The sequence below is a fragment of the Rissa tridactyla genome, chromosome 4, assembly GCF_028500815.1.
Source record: "Rissa tridactyla isolate bRisTri1 chromosome 4, bRisTri1.patW.cur.20221130, whole genome shotgun sequence".
NCBI lineage: Eukaryota > Metazoa > Chordata > Aves > Charadriiformes > Laridae > Rissa > Rissa tridactyla.
The window spans coordinates 88,516,255-88,528,248 of record NC_071469.1 but is presented as its reverse complement, the minus strand read 5'-3'; the positions used below and the strand labels follow the sequence as shown (position 1 = coordinate 88,528,248).

At 41.7% G+C, this 11,994-nt stretch overlaps 1 long non-coding RNA gene across 1 annotated transcript in view; it reads left to right on the top strand.

The window, feature by feature from the left end:
- Positions 1-7,067: 7,067 nt before the first annotated feature.
- LOC128909211 (uncharacterized) overlaps positions 7,068-11,994 on the top strand; it is a 28,947-nt gene continuing 24,020 nt past the window's right edge. The window contains exons 1-2 of the long non-coding RNA XR_008466282.1: positions 7,068-7,299; positions 8,086-8,205. This is a non-coding gene — a long non-coding RNA (uncharacterized LOC128909211). The remainder of the gene's footprint in view (positions 7,300-8,085; positions 8,206-11,994) is intronic.

Here is an 11,994-nt window from a genome sequence, read left to right as displayed (position 1 = left end):
TTCCGTTAAATTGCCAGGAACAGGTAGGAGTCCAAAACTCACACAAGACACCTGGGTAAGGATCCAAAAGTTGCATATATTTTTGCATTCATTTGAGTTACCCAAATGGCCTGGTTCAGCAGAATCTGAGCTGGGAGTCTCAGGGAAACGGCTGTCACATGAGATGTCTCGTTAAATTTAGTTAAACAGTTAAATATTACCACTTTTATAAGCAAAAGAAAAGAAACTCCACCTAATCCAAAACATCTCACATTTTCTTTAACGAAAACATTTGTTTCCTCTTTTATCCCCCCCCTGCCACCCGCCTTTTTCGGGCCATAAATATGTCAGTTGTTTAAAAGATGTGACTGCCCTTATAAATGTATCGAAGATAAGCTAGGTTGTAAAGGATTCAGGTTCATGAACTGTGTTTATACAGTCTATTGTTTAGTACTCATGAATAATTGATTCTTGTCCTTCCTGCACAAATATTCAATCAGATACCATTCAAATTGATAGCAGGTGTCTGATCTGGGGAAAAATGGCAACGTTCTTTGACTGGAGATGTGATTGTAATACAACTCGACTCCAGCCACGGAGTACGGAGGAGCGCCGCGCATTTTCAAATGGGACCTGTTGAGAGAGAGAGAGAGTTTCTAATTAAAACAGCATACCGCGTAATTGTCTGGTATGTTTTGGGTAATCAACCATCCCAAAGCACATTTGTTGCATTTTATTTTTATGTGTATGTATGTGAAATGGAGAATGGATCATAATTTTTAAAAATTGCTTATCCTCACGAGGTGTTAGATTATGCAGAGAGAAGAATACAGTTCTATGCAGTCTGTAATTCTGTAGGATCCTTACATGCCCAATATTAAAAAACTGACTATGATTTCCCCAGACCATGTGATGACCAGGAGACATAGAATAATTGCATTATGTGATATATTATTTAAGATCCGGTAAGAAGGTGGCTGTTCCTTAAAGCACGGATTCTTTTCAGATGAGTTACAACTTTCCACTACTGGAGGCTTCCTGTAAGTCACTTTATATACTGAAGGAAAACAAAATGTGCATAGAAACAGAGCAGGGAGCAGGACCTGCTGGTGTATCCTTGAACCTCGGAGCAGTGCTTGTTTCTTGCTCAGGGAGGTTTGTTGACGCGAGCAAAGTTATGCCTGATATGGAAAGAGTAACTGCAGAGTGCATATAGATACATGGCTGCAATTTTGCTCCTGGGCACATGAAAATAAGTCTGAGGAGTCAGAGGTCCAATATGTTCCACCTAAAGCAAATACAAGCTTGGTCATTGAATTAACCAAGACAAAAATCAGTTCTTAGTTGGTATTAAGAAATACAGAGTATTTTCCATGCGTACTTAACTGATACTAATAGGAACTCTGTGGAAGAGCTGTTGCGCAAATATGTAAATACTTTTTTTTTTTTTTTTTTAATGTCATTGTCATGCTGAAAATGTTCCTGTGGGAAGCCTCAGCCTTCCGCAGGGCACGGAGGAGCAGGGAAGTAGTGCATCAGCACTCGTGTTTCGCATCAGGGACCCAAAGCACCGGGCTGTGAAGAAGCAAAGTGCTTTGGTTCCTTCTCGTTGCTACCAATGCACGGGTTTCCTTGCTGCATTCTGCACGGGGGTTTTTAGAGTTACTGGTTTTACTTCGTTGTGCCTCTTCCTCCACTCCCTCCCACCCCTTGAGTTTAGTGCTTGAAGATAGAAAATTGGAAACTTTGAAAATTATTTTCTTCTGGTTGCCAGTGAGGACAGTTTTCCATATTTCTTTGTTTACAGCACTTTATATTTTCGTCCTCTTTCCTATCAAAATGGCTCTTAGGTGTAGAAAAGAGGTTCTGTTGTACAGCATTCATGTCCGTTCAGTCTTTGACCATACACATTTGACTAGCAGCGTGGAAAGATACTGTTGATTACAGGTGGGATATGCTCAGACCAGGATCGTTAGATCAATGAACGGTTGGTCACATGAGGAGAAGGGGTTTTTTAGAGTCCCGTTGGATTTATCCATTTGAACTAGGCAGCTGTTCACACTCAATAGTTCTCCCACATCCTTCAGCTCGCTGGCTCTCATGTGTTTCCAAAAAATTAATTCAGCCATGGAGCGTTAACTCTCATTGTTTATTTGCATCTTAATTACGGCTGGCAATTCTTGAGCGGTATCAAGCGCACCCCCCCCCCCGCCCCTCAGACAGTCAGGTCTGTCTTACAACCCTCTGTGCACTTGATCCATCCAGTCCCCCAACATACAAGGATTTTGGAAAGTTGCAGCTTCTGCTTGGAGTGGGGAGGGGGGTGAGGTACTGCGTCTGCCACGCTGGCTGCCAAAACTAAGGTGTATTTCAGAGAGCTTTGCTCTTCTCGATTGAAAAGCCCTTTTTGGGTTGGTTATTTGGGTAAAGTGTTTCTGCTCTGGAGCGGCATAAAATGGAAAAGTTCTCCTTCTTCTCTTTTTTGAATACTAAGCAACTGTCTGTTTCTGAAGGTTCAAACAAATGCTTTAGTTACACTCTGTCTGCTCAGCATTCCAGTGCACAAAACCTGGTATTTTTAGGGAGTGCAGACCCTGAAGCCAGTAGCACACTAAAATGCTCAATCTGCCATAAATATTACCCTTCCCCTGACCTTCCTTCATTTTCCATGCTGGATTCCACTTCTGAATCTATTCATTTTGAATAGGCAGCAAAATCCTTCCCTGGAATAGACAACACAGATACACCTTGCCAGCTGTAGCAGTTCGTAATGTATATATTACTGAAATACTGGCAGTGGTCTCTGAAACCACAAACAGAATTAGTTGTACCCAGAGAAACATACTTTCTTTCAGTGGCTTGAGTAGCCAACAATTACTAAAAATATCCTCCTCCTTTCTATAATTTCAGAAGATAACATACTATTTAGTGCACAAGTGACATAACACATGAATCAGCTCTTCATAAAGACTTCTTTTTCCCATGGCACGTTAAAAATATTCAGATGGGGTAGCACACAAAAGCAGCAATTCCTTTCTGTTCTTTATTAAGAGCGTTTAATGCTTGCTAAAGGTTTCAAGTTGCCTGCCTTCCACTATTAAAGTTTCTCTCCAGCTAAGCGCAAACCTGAAACCCATCCTGCAGCCGCTTCACTCGCGTGTGTAACCTTAAGCACAGGAGTAACTGCGGTGATGTTTCTAACCCGCTGCTGGAAACACGACGGGGAAGTGTTGGCAAGGCTGGGACTAGATGGTTGGACTCGATGATCTTAAAGGTCCCCTCCAACCTAGACGGCTCCATGATTCTAGATCCCTGGCGCTGGTTCTCAGTATTCTCTCCTATTCCTTGGGCCACCAAGGGAAGGACAACAGTGTTGTGTGAGGTCTGTCCATAGTGTCCTTACCGTGGTGGCCGCGGGGGACTGCCAGTCGGGTGACGCTGTGGGAGGAGTGCAGAAAAGGGTAATTCCCTTGCAACTCAGAAAATGGCATTTGCATTAGTTTTTCTTGCAGTCTCTGCACCCTGCCTCGGGAGCGGTGCAGGGCTTGTAAATTGTTGCTTGAATCGGTGTGCTTAAAGCTTCGAGGGTCTGAAGAGTTGTCATACAGACCAGTTTTCCAGTGTTTATGAAGTTATTTATAAGTGATATGTATTTGCGGCAATCAACTGCAATGTGACCGACTTGCTGCGCACTCTAGGAGCAGCCAGGTTGGGAAGCTGGTGGGGGGAGAATTGTTGGATAGAAGGAAGTGTCTTGGATCACTGCAGCAATGAGCCTAAAACCAAAAGTCAAAACTTCTGGAGATCTGGACTGTGCTGGTATTCCTTGGCTTGGAATTCTTGATGGTTTTGTTGCTAATAAGCCAGGATTTGCTAGTGTCCTTCCTGCACTTCTCTGGTGAGATACCACTTTATAGCAAACCCAGCCTAATAACCAGCAGCTGCTGGAAGGAGGGGCTCTGCGTCTCCATCCCTTGCTATCACTGGCCTCTCCTGTCCCTTGAAGCTGCACACTCCAGCATCTGTAGAAAATGCTGGTTTTCCTCCCATAATTAATTTTCTGACAATGAAATTTGTCAGAATTTTTTCTGACAATTTCTGAATTTGCTCATTTTTTAGTGGAGGTGCACAGCAAGGCAGCAGACACGTGTATGACCGAGTCCGTGGGGCACTGGCTTACCTATGATGGGAAGCTTCACCTATAGATTTGCTTGGGGTTGGAAGTCAGGCTTTTTTAAGAATGTCCAACTGTTTAGTTCTCCAGGAAGGTCTTAGAATGAATCCATCGATTTATTAGAAATGAAACAGCAGCATGCATTTTGATTTAGCAAATGCTAAATGATAATCTCTGAGAATTTTAGAGGATGGGAGCGTGAGAACGTGGGAGAAGAGTAAACATTGTACCTACCGTTTTAAAAGGAGAAAAAGAAGGTATCAGGAATTCATAAACCAGTCAGCCCAATAGCTATTCCTGGGAATCCACTAGAACAAATGTTAAAAAAAAATTCTTTTTAACTATTCGGATGATAAGAAGATTGTAAAAGATAGCATAAGATTGAAGTGATTTATTCTCAGCAAATCCATCTGAATTCTTTTTCTGAAAGAATAGCCTGGGGAAAGGGGGAAGATGTTGCTGAGGTATCCTGATTTCAGCTTTGGTTTTTGTCTCACATGATGTCCTTGTGAAAAATTAGGGAAAAAAAATATATTCCAGTAGAGTGCACAGCTGAAGAACTGCATTGGGCACCACATTTTACATATTAAGAAGGCATATTAAATTGAGTGGAGTGTGACAGGAAAATCTGAGATTTATAGAACATGACCTATGAAGAAAAGTTGTGGGAACTGATAAACCTACAGAGAAATCATCGTGATAGTCTTCCCAATATGAGAAAGTTACGCAAAGGCTGGTGCTTATTGTTCTCTCTCCACTTGAGGGAATTCAAAAGAAACCAATTTAATTTTCAGCCAAGATGCATTAGGATGACTGGGAGGAAAACTTTCTAACCACAGGGGGAATTGAGTAATGATGCAGACTTCATCAGAGGGTTTCCAGAACAGGGTAGACAGATGTTAAGGGGGGGTCTGGCACTACTAACGATTCGAAGGCTGGGGAGGTCCTATCCAGGGCTACGTTATTACCTGCGAAGAGCAGCCCAAGAGGAAAGAGTAAAAGCTACTGCCAAGAGACTACGAATGGATGGTGGGTTTATCAGACGGTGATAAATAGCTCTTTCTTAGAGATGGGAGATGATATTACTTTCAAAAAAAGTAAACTTCTTCCATCGTGAATTGATGGTGATACGTACATTTTAATATGTATCTGGGAAAACGCAATGTAAAATGATATAAAGACATAGCAGGCTAGTGATAGTCTATCACAGGCTCTGTTTATATATTGTGATAATAGCCCTAACTTCTTATTTTAAACATCAGTTGCATTGTGATCTAATAAAAGATTAGGGTTTTTTGAAGTAACTTTTACTAGACTCATATACAGTTTTAGTTCACATACAAATTTTTGTAGGCCTCTTGAGAACTTATAATAATAGGACGGGAGAGAATGATGCAGAATTCATTTTAATTTGCTTGTCTTGGAATGCCCTTTGCTGTTTATATTACAAATTTCAATATACATCTCAGAGGATCAGAGCAAGTATAAATATCTATACCAATTTAAAAATGTACCATTTTTAGAACCTGTCATATATTTTCTGGTAAGGCACGCTATTCATCATCTTCGGAGGACCATTTTTCTTAGAAATATGTAAAAATATATATACAGCTAATGTACAGGATCCCAAAAGCTGTAGTTGGGAACATAAATTAAGCCAAAAGTGCTCAATTTTAAATGTACCTTGCTTTTCTACAGCACTTGGCTGCCTGGATCTCAGAGTGCTTTCAGATTCGAATGAGTTTCACAAAAGTTCCAAAAAAGGTGATAGTTATTATTGGTTTTATGCCTATTATTTCATAACATCCTCCTCCAGGGAAAATGCTGGTATTAAGATTATTACCCACCTTGCTTCTGAAGCCCAAACTGAAAATCTGGTTATGTGTCTAAGGCCACTTAAATGTTTATTCTTTTTCTTCCCTCGCCTCCTTACCTTCTGTCACTTTTAGCACTGATAAGGAGAAATACAAAAGCAACAGAGGCTGGTCTCTAAGCTCGGTTTTCAGTGAAAGCCAACAGGCATTAATTAATTCTTTTTTGCCATGCCTCTGCTGTACACAATCCATGTTTTCAGAAGTGAGCATCCTTCACCCATGTTTGTCTAAAGTACAAGTGTATATTGTGTCAGTGCTTGTGGAGAAGGTACCATTTCAAATACCTGTTTAGGTGTCCAGTATTCTTAGCATATAGAAATGATGTATCTACTCAGATTTAGGATACTGGAGCTGTAAATTTGAACAGTCGGCGTGGAGGCACTGCAAACAACCCCGCCACCGCCTCCCCACTACCAACGGCAGAACGATGTTAGTGGCATAATTTCTGGTGCACAGAGATTTTAACAGATCTTGATCGCTCTTGATGAGTCTTTAGGTATTCTCATAATCATACCCAGGCAAGGTGTACCGAGGAATTACTCAGCTGTAGGATATTGCTTTGGTGGGCTGTCACTTGGCTGTTCTCATTTCCACTTGCTCATCGGCAGTGACCTGTCTGCGGTCTCAGCTGAGTTGACTTTAAAAGTTCTATCAATAACAATAAGCAGAAGCACGTGAAAGGAGGTATAAATCATTGGTAATGGTGGAGCTCAGGAGTGCTGAACTTGTAGCTCATTTACTTAAACAGTTAAATATTGCCACTTTTGTAAGCTAAAAAAAAAAGGAAACCTCACCTAATCCAAAACGTCTCACATTTTCTTTAATAAAAGCAGTTGTTTCCTCTTTTATCCCCCTTTTTTGTGTGCCATAAAGGTCATCCTTGGTGTGTCTGTTTTGATCCTCAGCAGCCAAAATGTATTAGAGTTCCCACTAAGTAAATTAAGTTGACTAAAAACGTGGCAAAAATGGCTGGCAGACCACTCCTGTTGGGTTATTTTATACTATGCCACAGATTTTAAACAGTTAAGAAAACCAATTAGCATCAAGCAGGCGTACGATACCATTTTGTTCTGTAATTCTACCTGTCACTTTTTTATTTCCCATTTCATTCTCATCTTTCTTCATAATTGGATACAAAAATACTGAGCTGTAACTACTTGTGCGAAGACAGATGAGAGACAGACCCGGAACAGATCAGCGTGTGCGTTAGAAGCCGTGCATTGTGAAAATCCAAAATCAGTTGGAAAGTGATGATTCAACCACTAATATACGGTATGATATATGTAACGAACTGGGAAGCTAGAAAGAGCTGAGTTGTGTGACTTAACTGCTCTAATAGACACTGTTTTACAGACCAATGCTTGAACATCTGTATCGGGTAGTTTCTATTGAGGAAACAGCAGTAGCCATAAAATACTCAGCAATATCCTATATATAACAATGAAGGTTTGAAGACAAGGACACCAGGTTATGTATTTCATTCTTTTGCTGTACTGAGAACTTGAACAACAACAAAAAGCAGGCGGACGAGCGACTGATGTAATGTCTCCTTTGACACAGATTGCATTCCAGCATTTTTAATAACTCGTTTTCCCAAGGGTGGGGTGATGGGGATGCTTTAAATATTCCCTGATTATTTTTTTTTAAAAGACATACTCCTAAATCTCTGATGCTCTCAGCTACTTCTTGCAAATAGTCCCCGAGCCCCTGGCCAGCTGAAGGGCAGCGATTGTCAAGGTTACTGGTCTTCTGAAGATGATCTGGAAATGAGCAGATGCTGCTGATCTCACAGGGATGACTGAGTGGTGGAAAAGGGGTGGAGGAGCACCCATCTCCCCCACTTTCAGCCTTTCTAGCACGCTGTAGACAACATAATTAGGGTGCATAGATGCCTGGCTTTTGCACAACTAGTTCTTTGGCACTGAATCCTTGGCTTATTTCTCACTGGCTTGAAGGTTAAAAACCCCAGATGATTTCAGTGGGCACTGCCACTCCAATAACCTACATATTTTTCACTTTTTAGATAAGTTGTCTTCAGAACCTTTTTTTTTTTTTTAGCATGGGGAAAGAGCAGGAAGGAAGAAGGTGCAATTTGCTCGCCTGATGCACTTTGAAACCCTCAAGCCACATGGCCGAAGGCACTTGTTTACGGGCATCGCTTCCCAAATACGCTTTGCTGTAAGTAATGTTTTCCTAGGAAGTGAAGGGGTGTTGTATGAAATTCTGTTGTTCTGGTTCTGGCTCTATTGTTCTGGTGGATTTCTGATTTTTCAAGGAAGGAAAAGTCCCTCCTTATTTCTAATAGAAAAAAAGATATCCAACATGCTGTTTACAAATATTGAAGATTAAAAGGAGTGTTCTGTACCTTGGCCAAACATAATAGGAGCATTTGATAAATTCCTATTATGTCCTTGTACTTCTTTAATCAAATACTTCAACTATTTTTGGCTCTCATTTCTGCAATTTTACTTGTGCTTCAGTAACTCACACGGCACTGTAAGGAGAAGAACCTTGTCCTTTCCCTGTCTTTGATAATATCAGAGTTATTAAATCTTCATGGCCTGCACAGATCTACAATCAAAATTATATACATAATCATTAATACAAAAAAAAAAAAAAGATTACATAGTTGCAAGTATACTGTGTGCCCTGTGGGAGAGCGGGCGCGTGAAAACTGAACAATTCCTGCATCCCTCTGTACAGGAAAGTCACTTTCTGCTGCTCCTGAAGACACAAAAAGCACGTGGGACTCTCCTGATGGAGATTCCCTGAATGGCAAACCACACATTTCTTCATAGAGTGGTATCAACAGCTGCATTTAGATTACAGGCTGGGTGTGCTGCATCCTGCGTGCTACAGACCTGATCTTCTCCCTGCCTAAACCAGGAGTTCAGCCCATAGCATCACATAATCATATAGTAGTTTTAGTTGGAAGGGACCTTAGAGATCATCCAGCTCCAGCCCCCCTGCTGTGGGACTAGACCAGGTTGCTCAAAGCCCCATCCAGCCTGTTCTCGAACATTTCCATGGAAGGGGCATCCACAGCTTCTCTGGGCAACCTGTTCCAGTGTCTCACCACCCTCACAGTAAAGAATTTCTTCCTAATATCTCATCCAAATTTCCCCTCTTCCAGTTTAAAACTGTTACCCCTCATCCTATCACTCCACTCTCTGATCAAGAGTCCCTCCCCATCTTTCCTATAGGCCCCCTTTAGGTACTGGAAGGGGCTCTAAGGTCTCCCTGGAGCCTTCTCTTCTCCAGGCTGAACAACCCCAACTCTCTCAGCCTGTCTTCATAGGAGAGGTGCTCCAGCCCTCTGATCATCTTCATGGCCCTCCTCTGGACCTGTTCCAACAGGTCCATGTCCTACTTATGTTGGGGACGCCAAAGCTGGACACAGTACTCCAGCTGGGGTCTCACGAGAGCAGAGTAGAGAGGCAGAATCACCTCCCTCGATCTGCTGGCCACGTGTCTCATCCCACCCGGGCGTACGAGTTTCTTTCTGAGGAGGGGCCAGGGGGCAGAGGGACGGGCTGAGCCAGGGCTTGCTGTGGTGGGGGTGGTGGTAGGGTGAGCACATGGAGAGCATGGAGAGCTCACCCCACCCCTGGATTCACTGAGATGTCACTGTAGCCGGTGGGATTCAGGAATGGAAGTCAACAGGGAAATTTTTATTGCATACGGAGAAAATAATTGTGCGTGTCCTATTACACACATTAAGAGTTTAAGTTCCACCATGTTCCTTCGGTCCCTGGTTGGTAAATAAGTCCTGTGTTTGGTCTCACAATGTATACTGATTTTGGTGGAATAGCTGCTCAGAAAGATTTAGCAGAATTAGAAGTATTTGAGTTGATTCGATGAGATTTTGCACCCCCTCCCCCTTATGTTGTATGGCGCTTGGGGGTGTCTCTTTGCTTCTTGGCTTGCAAGTATCTCTGGATCATTTCTGCTTTATTTAGAGCACTTTCCATCCATCCTTAAACTTCACCTCTGCCAGGGAGCTTCATGAGACTGACGGAGGATGTGCTTTCCCACCATCAGTGTGGAAACTGGTTTATCCCACATCCATCTTTGCCTTTTCGCCAGCCTCTCTTCTGGGCTCGAAAGGAACATCCAAATGATAAGTCTGCTCTTTGGTGATAAGATTTCCTTCTTTGTCTTTTCTTGCATTTTGAGGTGTCTAAACAAGTTAAAATGAATTAAATATAATAAAAATAAACAATAACTTATGACCCACATCCAGATAGTCAGACTCTGCAGTTGCTCATGTATTTCTGGAGGTGATTTGCGTGTTCTAGGATTTCTTTGACTCCTTGTCCAGGAGCGTAATAAAGGGAGGGACAGACTGACATAGTTGTAGCAACAGCTCAACTCAGTGTAATTAATGTTATTTCATATGCAGCTTTTAATTTGGAGAACTTGAAGGGCAGAGTCCCAGTTTAACCAAAGTACATAAATACGTCCCTAACTCAAGTCAGGGGGCAGCTGGCAGAGTTAAGGTTAAGAATGTACTTCAGTGTTTTTTCTGAACTAGGGAGCACTCTTTTTCTCTCGTCATATAATATTTTGCACAACCCAAACATGTAGGTCAAGAGGCCAGAAAATTAGCACAAGCTGTAAGACTCTTGTAAAGGGGGGGTGGGTGAAAACAAAACCTAAAACCATTCATACATTTTAAACGGTTTCCCATCCCTCCATTCATGCAATGATACAGAACAGCTGGTCATGAAACCTGGCTGCATATTTGTTAAATGGGAACAGATTACTAAATCAAATTTGTTGACCAATTTTCAAGTATGTGGCCTTGAGATATTATTTAAAAAAAAAAAAAGTAAAGGAAAAGGTTTGCATTGCTTAAAGAGGAGGGGGTAACAGGCCAGTGGTACGAACATTTCATGCTGGTGGGATTTGGCAGGGGGGGAGGGAATCTAATCGCTAACTTTCGTGCGAGTACCCAGCTAAAACCTCAGGGAATTTTATATAGTGCATGTTGTCAGTATTTTAATCATCCACAGCTGTCAAAACTCTTGTAACCCGCCTCTTCTATTTAAAATGTGTCTTCTAGGCATAAAATAATTAAAGGTGCAGGACCATAAGGTAGGCTCAGAGCCGCTGCAATGTGACAAAACTCCACATATGAAAGGCATTATTTCAGGAAGTTTTAAATATAAATTTTGTTTTGTCAGAAGGCTGCAGGGCACACATTTTCTATACTGTCAAGCTTGATAGTAACAATATTTATATTTCAAATAAAAAGATTAAATTGCAGTCTTATGTGTTTCTGGTTTTCACATAGTTTTTACCAGTGTATCATAGTGTTCCATATCAGTGTGTCATCGAAACTTTTTTTTTTGCTGACACCAGTTTTGCTTTATTGTAATATTAAGTCTTGTACTGTCAGTCCCTGAATTGAAATAATGAGGGCAGACAGTAGTTTAGTTGACTAGCCTGTATCTTCCCTTTCCTCACCCTGCCCTAAATGAACCTGAAAACAACACAAAATAAAAATTAATTTGTTCAGTTCAGTGATTGTAAAGACGGAGATTTGGAGGCTGTTAATGTAAAATGTCTTTGCGTGTGTGTGCGCACGCGTGCCCTTTGCGTGCTTGTGCGATCTCTGCCTTTGCTGCCTGCCATCCTACGGTTGACGACCCCACCTTGCAAACTCTTGTCCCTGTGCCTACCAAAATGCACGTGTGCTCTCCGAAAGCTTGGTGTGAAAATACAGATGGAAGGGAAGGAGAGGGCAGTGTAATTTATGAATATTTTGATCTTCGCTATTTGTTTGTTTTTAATATTAAAAGAGCTAACACAAAGAATGAACACCGTGGTCGCTTTGAGCTGTCTGGTTGGCAAGCCTTTTGTGCCACTGCTTGTTAGCTGTTATTTGTGAACTTTCTGTTAATGCCCGTAGGCCCTTCGTTCTTCATTGTTTGGAGCTTTGCAGTCCCATCAGCTTGAGTCCCG